This window comes from Schistocerca gregaria, chromosome 10, assembly GCF_023897955.1.
Source record: "Schistocerca gregaria isolate iqSchGreg1 chromosome 10, iqSchGreg1.2, whole genome shotgun sequence".
Lineage (NCBI taxonomy): Eukaryota > Metazoa > Arthropoda > Insecta > Orthoptera > Acrididae > Schistocerca > Schistocerca gregaria.
In genome coordinates, this window is record NC_064929.1 from 14,893,169 (window position 1) to 14,905,982 (window position 12,814).

The following is a 12,814-nucleotide window of genomic DNA, read 5'->3' on the forward strand; positions in this document are numbered from 1 at the left end:
GAATGCCGCCAGATGTGCATCGGAAACTACTACTGGTCTTCCAGGGAACGATCAAATCGTAAACTGTTTGAGACATTACTCCCATGGAGGAAAGTGCGCATGGTGACTGTTGTATTCAATCCCGATGCAATTTCTGTGTTTCATCAACACTCTGATTCTCCACAGATTACATAATGTCACCAGATGTGCATCGGAAACTACTACTGGTCTTCCAGGGAACGATCAAAGCGATGACAGTTTGAGACATTACTCCCATGGAGGAAAATTCGCATGGTGACTGTTGTATTCAATCCCGATGCAATTTCTGTGTTTCACCAACGCTCTGATAGTCCACAGATTACAGAATGCCTTCGGATGTGCATCGGAAACTACAACTGGTCTTCCAGGGAACGATGAAATCGTAGACTGTTCGAGACATTACTCCCATATAGGAAAGTGCGCATGATGACTGTTGTATTCAATATCGATGCAATTTCTGTGTTTCAACAACACTCTGATAGTCCACAGGTTACAGAATGCCTCCAGATGTGCATCGGAAACTACTACTGGTGTTGCATTGAAGGATTAAAGCGTAGACTGTTTGAGACATTACTCCCATGGGAAAAGTCATCATGGTGCATGTTGTATTCAATACCGATGCAATTTCTGAGTTTCATTAACACTCTCATTGTCCACAGATTACAGCATGCACCCAGATATGCATCGGAAACTACTACTGGTCTTCCAGGGAACAATCAAAGCGTAAACTGTTTGAGACATTACTCCCATGGAGGAAAGTGCGCATGGTGGCTGTTGTATTCAATCCCGATGCAATTTCTGTGTTTCATCAACACTCTGATTCTCCACAGATTACATAATGCCACCAGATGTGCATCGGAAACTACTACTGGTCATCCAGGGAACGATCAAAGCGATGTCAGTTTGAGACATTACTCCCATGGAGGAAAATTCGCATGGTGACTGTTGTATTCAATCCCGATGCAAATTCTGTGTTTCACCAACGCTCTGATAGTCCACAGATTACAGAATGCCTTCAGATGTGCATCGGAAACTACTACTGGTCTTCCAGGGAACGATCAAAGCGTAGACTGTTTGAGACATTACTCCCATGGTGGAATGTGCGCATGGTGGCTGTTGTATCAATCACGATGCAAATTCTGTGTTTCATCAACATTTTGAAGGTCTACAGTTTACAGAATGCCTCCAGATGTGCATCGGAAAATACTACTGGGCTTCCATTAAACGATCAACGCGTAGACTGTTAGAGACATTGCTCCATTATAGGAAATGCGCATGGTGACTGTTGTATTCAATCCCGACGCAATTTAGGTGTTTCATCAACAATCTGATTGTCCACAGATTATAGAATGCCCCCAGATGTGCATCGGAATCTACTACTCCCCTTCCAGGGAACGATCAAATAGTAAACTGTTTGAGACATTACTCCCATGGAGGAAAGTGCGCATGGTTACTGTTGTATTCAATCCCGATGCAATTTCTGTGATTCATCAACACTCTGATAGTCCACAGATTACAGAATGCCTCCAGATGTGCATGGGAAACTACTACTGGCCTTCCAGGGAACGATCAAAGCGTAGACTGTTTGTGACATTACTCCCATGGGGGAAAATGCTAATGGTGACTGTTGTATTCAATCCCGATGCAATTTCTGTGTTTCAACTACACTCTGATAGTCCGCAGATTACAGAATGACTCCAGATGTGCATCGGAAACTACTACTGGTCTTCCAGGAAACGATCAAAGCGTAGACTGTTTGAGACATTTCGCCCATGTAGGAAAGTGCGAATGGTGACTGTTGTATTCAATCCCGATGCAATTTCTGTGATTCAACAACACTCTGATAGTCCACAGATTAAAGAATGCCTCCAGGTGTGCATCGGAACCTACTACTGATCTTCCAGTAAACGATCAAAGCGTAGACTGTTTGAGACATTACTCCCATGGAGCAAACTGCGCATGAAGACTGTTGTATTAAATCCCGATGCAATTTCTGAGTTTCAACAACACTCTGATAGTCCACAGATTAGAGAATGCCTCCAGATGTGCATCGGAAACTACTACAGTTCTTCCAGGGAATGATCAAACCGTTGACTGTTTGAGACATTACTCCCATGGAGGAAAGTGCGCATGGTGACTTTTGTATTGAATCCCGATGCAATTTCTGTGTTTCATGAAAATCTGCTGTTCCACAGATTACATACTGCCTCCAGATGTGCATCGGAAACTACTACTGGTCTTCAGGAAACGATCAAAGCGCAGACTGTTAGAGACATTACTCCCATATAGGAAAGTGCGCATGGTGACTGTTGTATTGAATCGCGATGCAATTTCTGCTTTTCATCAACACTTTGAAGGTCCACAGATTACAGAATGCCTCCAGATGTGCATCGGAAACTACTACTGGTCTTGCAGGGAACGATTAAAGCGTAGACTGTTTGAGACATTTCTCCCATGGAGAAAAGTCATCATGGTGCATGTTGTATTCAGTACCGATGCAATTTCTGAGTTTCATTAACACTCTCATTGTCCACAGATTACAGCATGCCCCCAGATGTGCATCGGAAACTACTACTGGTCTTCCAGGGAACAATCAAAGCGTAAACTGTTTGAGACATTACTCCCAAGGAAGAAAGTGCGCATGGTGACTGTTGTATTCAATACCGAGGCAATATCTGTTTCATCAACACTTTGAAGGTCCACAGATTACAGAATGCCTCCAGATGTGCAACGGAAACTACTACTGGTCTTCGAGGTTACTATCAAAGCGTAGACTGTTTGAGACATTACTCCCATGGAGGAAAGTGCGCATGGTGACTGTTGTATTCAATCCCGATGCAATTTCTGTGTTTCATCAAAACTCTGATGTTCCACAGATTACAGAATTCCTCCAGATGTGCATCGGAAGTACTAATGGTCTTCCAGGGAACGATCAAAGCGTAGACTGTTTGAGACATTACTCCCATGGAGGAAAGTGTGCATGGTGACTGTTGTATGCAATCCCGATGCAATAACTGTGTTTCATCAAAACTCTAATGTTCCACAGATTACAGAATGCCTCAAGATGTGCATTGGAAACTACTACTGGTCTTCCACAGAACGATCAAAGCGTTGACTGTTTGAGACATTACTTCCATGGAGGAAAGGGCGCATGGTGACTGTTGTATCAATCCCGATGCAATTTCGGTGTTTTATCAACACTCTTATAGTCCACAGATTACAGAATGCCACCAGATGTGCATCGGAAACTACTATTGGTCTTCCAGCGAACGATCAAATCGTAGACTGTTTGAGACATTACTCCCATGGAGGAAAGTGCGCATGGTGAATGTTGTATTCAATCACGATGCAATTTCTGTGTTTAACAAAACTCTGATGTTCCACAGATTACAGAATGCCTCCAGATGTGCATTGGAAACTACTACTGGTCTTCCAGGGAACGATCAAAGCGTAGACTGTTTGAGACATTAGTCCCATGGAGGAAAGTGCGCATGGTTACTGTTGTATTCAATCCCGATGCAATTTCTGTGTTTCATCAACACTCTGATAGTCCACAAATTACAGAATGGCTCCGGATGTGCATAGGAAACTACTACTGGCCTTCCAGGCAACGATCAAAGCGTAGACTGTTGCGACATTACTCCCATGGGGGAATGTGCTCATGGTGACTCTTGTATTCAATCCCGATGCAATTTCTGTCTTTCATCAACACTCTGAAAGTCCACAGATTACAGAATGACTCCAGATGTGCACCGGAAACTACTACTGGTCTTTCAGGGAATGATCAAAGCGTAGACTGTTTGAGACATTACTCCCATGGAGGATCGTGCGCATGGTGACTGTTGTATTCAATCCCGATGCAATTTCTTTGTTTCAACAACACTCTGATAGTCCACAGATTAGAGAATGCCTCCAGATACGCATCGGAAACTACTACTGGTCTTCCAGGAAATGATCAAAGTGTAGACTGTTTCAGACATTACTCCCATGGAGGAAAATTGCACATGGTGACTGTTGTATTCAATCCAGAATCAATTTCTGTGTTCCATCAACACTTTGAATTTCCACAGATTACAGAATGCCTCCAGATTTGCATCGGAAACTACTACTGGTCATAAAGGATCGATCAAAGCGTAGACTGTTTGAGACATTACTCCCATATAGGAAAGTGCGCATGGTGACTGTTGTATTCGATCCCGATGCAATTTCTGTGTTTCAAATACACTCTGATAGTCCACAGATTACAGAATGCCTCCAGACGTGCATCGTAAACTACTACTGGTCTTCCAGGGACGATCAAAGCGTAGACTCTTTGAGACATTACTCCCATGGAGGAAAGTGCGCATGGTGACTGTTGTATCAATCCCGATGCAGTTTCTGTGTTTCAAATACACTCTGATAGTCCACAGATTACAGAATGCCTCCAGACGTGCATCGTAAACTACTACTCGTCTTCCAGGGACGATCAAAGCGTAGACTCTTTGAGACATTACTCCCATGGAGGAAAGTGCGCATGGTGACTGTTGTATCAATCCCGATGCAGTTTCTGTGTTTCATCAACACGTTGATGGTCTACAGATTACATAATGCCTCCAGATGTGCATCGGAAACTACTACTGGTCATCCAGTAAACGATCAAAGCGTAGACTGTTTGAGACATTACTCCCATATAGGAAAGTGCGCATGGTGAATGTTGTATTCAATCCCGACGCAATTTCGGTGTTTCCTCAACAATCTGATAGTCCACAGATTACAGAATGCACCAGATGTGCATCGGAAACTACTACTGGTCTTCCAGGGAACGATCATAGCGTTGACTGTTTGAGACATTACTCCCATGCAGGAAAGTGCGCATAGTGAATGTTGTATTCAATCCCGAAGCAATTTCTGTGTTTCATCAACACTCTGATTGTCCACAGATTATAGAATGCATCCATATGTGCATCGGAATCTACTACTCCCTTTCCAGGGAACGATCAAAGCGTAAACTGTTTGAGACATTACTCCCATGGAGGAAAGTGCGCATGTTTACTGTTGTATTCAATCCCGATGCAATTTCTGTGTTTCATCAACACTCTGATAGTCCACAGATTACATATTGACTCCAGATGTGCATCGGAAACTACTACTGGTCTTCCAGGGAACGATCAAATCGTAGAGTGTTTGAGACATCACTCTCTTGGAGGAAAGTGCGCATGGTGACTGTTGTATTCAATCCCGACTGCATTTCTGTGTTTCAACAACTCGCTGATAGTCCACAGGATACAGAATGCCTCCAGATGTGCATCGGAAACTACAACTGGTCTTTCAGGGAAAGATCAAAGCGTAGACTGTTTGAGACATTACTCCCATGGAGGAAAGTGCGCATGGTGACTGTCGTATTCAATCCCGAAGCAATTTCTGTGTTTCATCAAAACTCTGATGTTCCACAGATTACAGAATGCCTCCAGATGTGCATCGGAAGTACTAATGGACTTCCAGGGAACGATCAAAGCGTAGACTGTTTGAGACATTACTCCCATGGAGGAAAGTGTGCATGGTGACTGTTGTATGCAATCCCGATGCAATATCTGTGTTTCATCAAAACTCTAATGTTCCAGAGATTACAGAATGCCTCAAGATGTGCATTGGAAACTACTACTGGTCTTCCACAGAACAATCAAAGCGTTGACTGTTTGAGACATTACGCCCATGTAGGAAAGTGCGAATGGTGACTGTTGTATTCAATCCCGACTGCATTTCTGTGTTTCAACAACACGCTGATAGTCCACAGATTACAGAATGCCTCCAGATGTGCATCGGAAACTACAACTGGTCTTTCAGGGAAAGATCAAAGCGTAGACTGTTTGAGACATTACTCCCATGGAGGAAAGTGCGCATGGTGACTGTTGTATTCAATCCCGATGCAATTTCTGTGTTTCATCAAAACTCTGATGTTCCACAGATTACAGAATGCCTCCAGATGTGCATCGGAAGTACTAATGGTCTTCCAGGGAACGATCAAAGCGTAGACTGTTGGAGACATTACTCCCATGGAGGAAAGTGTGCATGGTGACTGTTGTATGCAATCCCGATGCAATATCTGTGTTTCATCAAAACTCTAATGTTCCACAGATTACAGAATGCCTCAAGATGTGCATTGGAAACTACTACTGGTCTTCCACAGAACGATCAAAGCGTTGACTGTTTGAGACATTACTTCCATGGAGGAAAGGGCGCATGGTGACTGTTGTATCAATCCCGATGCAATTTCGGTGTTTTATCAACACTCTTATTGTCCACAGATTACAGAATGCCACCAGATGAGCATCGGAAACTACTATTGGTCTTCCAGCGAACGATCAAATCGTAGACTGTTTGAGACATTACTCCCATGGAGGAAAGTGCGCATGGTGACTGTTGTATTCAATCACGATGCAATTTCTGTGTTTAACAAAACTCTGATGTTCCACAGATTACAGAATGCCTCCAGATGTGCATTGGAAACTACTACTGGTCTTCCAGGGAACGATCAAAGCGTAGACTGTTTGAGACATTACTCCCATGGAGGAAAATTGCGCATGGTTACTGTTGTATTCAATCCCGATGCAATTTCTGTGTTTCATCAACACTCTGATAGTCCACAAATTACAGAATGGCTCCGGATGTGCATAGGAAACTACTACTGGCCTTCCAGGCAACGATCAAAGCGTAGACTGTTGCGACATTACTCCCATGGGGGAATGTGCTCATGGTGACTGTTGTATTCAATCCCGATGCAATTTCTGTGTTTCATCAACACTCTGAAAGTCCACAGATTACAGAATGGGTCCATATGTGCACCGGAAACTACTACTGGTCTTTCAGGGAATGATCAAAGCGTAGACTGTTTGAGACATTACCCCCATGGAGGATCGTGCGCATGGTGACTGTTGTATTCAATGCCGATGCAATTTCTTTGTTTCAACAACACTCTGATAGTCCACAGATTAGAGAATGCCTCCAGATACGCATCGGAAACTACTACTGGTCTTCCAGGAAATGATCAAAGTGTAGACTGTTTCAGACATTACTCTTATGGAGGAAAATTGCACATGGTGACTGTTGTATTCAATCCCGAATCAATTTCTGTGTTCCATCAACACTTTGAATTTCCACAGATTACAGAATGCCTCCAGATGTGCATCGGAAACTACAACTGGTCTTTCAGGGAACGATCAAAACGTAGACTGTTTGAGACATTACTCCCATGGAGGAAAGTGCGCATGGTGGCTGTTGTATCAATCCCGATGCAATTTCTGTGTTTCATCAACACTTTGAAGGTCCACAGATTACAGAATGCCTCCAGATTTGCATCGGAAACTACTACTGGTCATAAAGGATCGATCAAAGCGTAGATTGTTTGAGACATTACTCCCATATAGGAAAGTGCGCATGGTGACTGTTGTATTCGATCCCGATGCAATTTCTGTGTTTCAAATACACTCTGATAGTCCACAGATTACAGAATGCCTCCAGTTGTGCATCGGAAACTACTACTGGTCTTCCAGGGACGATCAAAGCGTAGACTCTTTGAGACATTACTCCCATGGAGGAAAGTGCGCATGGTGACTGTTGTATCAATCCCGATGCAATTTCGGTGTTTCCTCAACAATCTGATAGTCCACAGATTACAGAATGCACCAGATGTGCATCGGAAACTACTACTGGTCTTCCAGGGAACGATCATAGCGTTGACTGTTTGAGACATTACTCCCATGCAGGAAAGTGCGCATAGTGAATGTTGTATTCAATCCCGAAGCAATTTCTGTGTTTCATCAACAATCTGATTGTCCACAGAATATAGAATGCATCCATATGTGCATCGGAATCTACTACTCCCCTTCCAGGGAACGATCAAAGCGTAAACTGTTTGAGACATTACTCCCATGGAGGAAAGTGCGCATGTTTACTGTTGTATTCAATCCCGATGCAATTTCTGTGTTTCATCAACACTCTGATAGTCCACAGATTACAGAATGCCTCCAGATGTGCATAGGAAACTACTACTGGCCTTCCAGGGAACGATCAAAGCGTAGACTGTTGCGACATTACTCCCATGGGGGAAAGTGCTCATGGTGACTGTTGTATTCAATCCCGATGCAATTTCTGTGTTTCATCAACACTCTGAGAGTCCACAGATTACATAATGACTCCAGATGTGCATCGGAAACTACTACTGGTCTTCCAGGGAACGATCAAATCGTAGAGTGTTTGAGACATTACTCTCTTGGAGGAAAGTGCGCATGGTGACTGTTGTATTCAATCCCGACTGCATTTCTGTGTTTCAACAACACGCTGATAGTCCACAGATTACAGAATGCCTCCAGATGTGCATCGGAAACTACTACAGTTCTTCCAGGGAATGATCGAAGCGTAGACTGTTTGAGACATTACTCCCATGGAGGAAAATTGCGCATGGTGACTGTTGTATTCAATCCCGATTCAGTTTCTGTGTTTCATCAGCACTTTGAAGGTCCACAGATTGCAGAATGCCTCCAGATGTGCATCGGGAACTACAACTGCTCTTTCAGGGAACGATCAAATCGTAGACTGTTGCGACATTACTCCCATGGGGGAAAGTGCTCATGGTGACTGTTGTATTCAATCCCGATGCAATTTCTGTGTTTCATCAACACTCTGAGAGTCCACAGATTACATAATGACTCCAGATGTGCATCGGAAACTACTACTGGTCTTCCAGGGAACGATCAAATCGTAGAGTGTTTGAGACATTACTCTCTTGGAGGAAAGTGCGCATGGTGACTGTTGTATTCAATCCCGACTGCATTTCTGTGTTTCAACAACACGCTAATAGTCCACAGATTACAGAATGCCTCCAGATGTGCATCGGAAACTACTACAGTTCTTCCAGGGAATGATCGAAGCGTAGACTGTTTGAGACATTACTCCCATGGAGGAAAATTGCGCATGGTGACTGTTGTATTCAATCCCGAATCAGTTTCTGTGTTTCATCAGCACTTTGAAGGTCCACAGATTGCAGAATGCCTCCAGATGTGCATCGGGAACTACAACTGCTCTTTCAGGGAACGATCAAAACGTAGACTGTTTGAGACATTACTCCCATGGAGGAAAGTGCGCATGGTGGCTGTTGTATCAATCCCGATGCAATTTCTGTGTTTCATCAACACTTTGAAGGTCCACAGATTACAGAATGCCTCCAGATTTGCATCGGAAACTACTACTGGTCATAAAGGATCGATCAAAGCGTAGATTGTTTGAGACATTACTCCCATATAGGAAAGTGCGCATGGTGACTGTTGTATTCGATCCCGATGCAATTTCTGTGTTTCAAATACACTCTGATAGTCCACAGATTACAGAATGCCTCCAGATGTGCATCGGAAACTACTACTGGTCTTCCAGGGACGATCAAAGCGTAGACTCTTTGAGACATTACTCCCATGGAGGAAAGTGCGCATGGTGACTGTTGTATCAATCCCGATGCAATTTCGGTGTTTCCTCAACAATCTGATAGTCCACAGATTACAGAATGCACCAGATGTGCATCGGAAACTACTACTGGTCTTCCAGGGAACGATCATAGCGTTGACTGTTTGAGACATTAATCCCATGCAGGAAAGTGCGCATAGTGAATGTTGTATTCAATCCCGAAGCAATTTCTGTGTTTCATCAACAATCTGATTGTCCACAGAATATAGAATGCATCCATATGTGCATCGGAATCTACTACTCCCCTTCCAGGGAACGATCAAAGCGTAAACTGTTTGAGACATTACTCCCATGGAGGAAAGTGCGCATGTTTACTGTTGTATTCAATCCCGATGCAATTTCTGTGTTTCATCAACACTCTGATAGTCCACAGATTACAGAATGCCTCCAGATGTGCATAGGAAACTACTACTGGCCTTCCAGGGAACGATCAAAGCGTAGACTGTTGCGACATTACTCCCATGGGGGAAAGTGCTCGTGGTGACTGTTGTATTCAATCCCGATGCAATTTCTGTGTTTCATCAACACTCTGAGAGTCCACAGATTACATAATGACTCCAGATGTGCATCGGAAACTACTACTGGTCTTCCAGGGAACGATCAAATCGTAGAGTGTTTGAGACATTACTCTCTTGGAGGAAAGTGCGCATGGTGACTGTTGTATTCAATCCCGACTGCATTTCTGTGTTTCAACAACACGCTGATAGTCCACAGATTACAGAATGCCTCCAGATGTGCATCGGCAACTACTACAGTTCTTCCAGGGAATGATCGTAGCGTAGACTGTTTGAGACATTACTCCCATGGAGGAAAATTGCGCATGGTGACTGTTGTATTCAATCCCGAATCAGTTTCTGTGTTTCATCAGCACTTTGAAGGTCCACAGATTGCAGAATGCCTCCAGATGTGCATCGGGAACTACAACTGCTCTTTCAGGGAACGATCAAATCGTAGACTGTTGCGACATTACTCCCATGGGGGAAAGTGCTCATGGTGACTGTTGTATTCAATCCCGATGCAATTTCTGTGTTTCATCAACACTCTGAGAGTCCACAGATTACATAATGACTCCAGATGTGCATCGGAAACTACTACTGGTCTTCCAGGGAACGATCAAATCGTAGAGTGTTTGAGACATTACTCTCTTGGAGGAAAGTGCGCATGGTGACTGTTGTATTCAATCCCGACTGCATTTCTGTGTTTCAACAACACGCTGATAGTCCACAGATTACAGAATGCCTCCAGATGTGCATCGGAAACTACTACAGTTCTTCCAGGGAATGATCGAAGCGTAGACTGTTTGAGACATTACTCCCATGGAGGAAAATTGCGCATGGTGACTGTTGTATTCAATCCCGAATCAGTTTCTGTGTTTCATCAGCACTTTGAAGGTCCACAGATTGCAGAATGCCTCCAGATGTGCATCGGGAACTACAACTGCTCTTTCAGGGAACGATCAAATCGTAGACTGTTTGAGACATTACTCCCATGGAGGAACGTGCGCATGGCGTCTGTTGTACTCGATTCCGCTGCAATTTCTGTGTTTCATCAAGACTCTGATAGTCCACAGTTTACAGAATGCCTCCAGATGTGCATTGGAAACTACTAGTGGTCTTCCAGGCAACGATCAAATCGTAGACTGTTTGAAACATTACTCCCATATAGGAAAGTGCGCATGGTGACTGTTGTATTCGATCCCGATGCAATTTCTGTGTTTCAACAACACTCTGATAGTCCAGAGATTACAGAATGCCTCCAGATGTGCATCGAAAGGTACTAATGGTCCTGAAGGGAACGATCAAATCGTAGACTGTTTGAGACATTACTCCCATGGAGGAAAGTGCACATGGTGACTGTTGTATTCAATCCCGATGCAATTCATATGTTTCATCAAAACTCTGATGTTCCATAGATAACAGTATGCCTCCCGATGTGCATCGGAAACTACTACAGTTCTTCCAGGGAATGATCGAAGCGTAGACTGTTTGAGACATTACTCCCATGGCTGAAAATTGCGCATGGTGACTGTTGTATTCAATCCCGATGCAATTTCTGTGTTTTATCAAAACTCTGATGTTACACAGATTACAGAATGCATCCAGATGTGCATTCTAAACTACTACTGCTCTTCCAGGAAACGATCAAAGTGCAGATTGTTTGAGACATTTCTCCCATGGAGGAAAGTGTGCATGGTGACTGTTGTATGCAATCCCGATGCAATATCTGTGTTTCATCAAAACTCTAATGTTCCAGAGATTACAGAATGCCTCAAGATGTGCATTGGAAACTACTACTGGTCTTCCACAGAACGATCAAAGCGTTGACTGTTTGAGACATTACGCCCATGTAGGAAAGTGCGAATGGTGACTGTTGTATTCAATCCCGACTGCATTTCTGTGTTTCAACAACACGCTGATAGTCCACAGATTACAGAATGCCTCCAGATGTGCATCGGAAACTACAACTGGTCTTTCAGGGAAAGATCAAAGCGTAGACTGTTTGAGACATTACTCCCATGGAGGAAAGTGCGCATGGTGACTGTTGTATTCAATCCCGATGCAATTTCTGTGTTTTATCAAAACTCTGATGTTCCACAGATTACAGAATGCCTCCAGATGTGCATCGGAAGTACTAATGGTCTTCCAGGGAACGATCAAAGCGTAGACTGTTTGAGACATTACTCCCATGGAGGAAAGTGTGCATGGTGACTGTTGTATGCAATCCCGATGCAATATCTGTGTTTCATCAAAACTCTAATGTTCCACAGATTACAGAATGCCTCAAGATGTGCATTGGAAACTACTACTGGTCTTCCACAGAACGATCAAAGCGTTGACTGTTTGAGACATTACTTCCATGGAGGAAAGGGCGCATGGTGACTGTTGTATCAATCCCGATGCAATTTCGGTGTTTTATCAACACTCTTATAGTCCACAGATTACAGAATGCCACCAGATGCGCATCGGAAACTACTATTGGTCTTCCAGCGAACGATCAAATCGTAGACTGTTTGAGACATTACTCCCATGGAGGAAAGTGCGCATGGTGACTGTTGTATTCAATCACGATGCAATTTCTGTGTTTAACAAAACTCTGATGTTCCACAGATTACAGAATGCCTCCAGATGTGCATTGGAAACTACTACTGGTCTTCCAGGGAACGATCAAAACGTAGACTGTTTGAGACATTACTCCCATGGAGGAAAGTGCGCATGGTTACTGTTTTATTCAATCCCGATGCAATTTCTGTGTTTCATCAACACTCTGATAGTCCACAAATTACAGAATGGCTCCAGATGTGCAT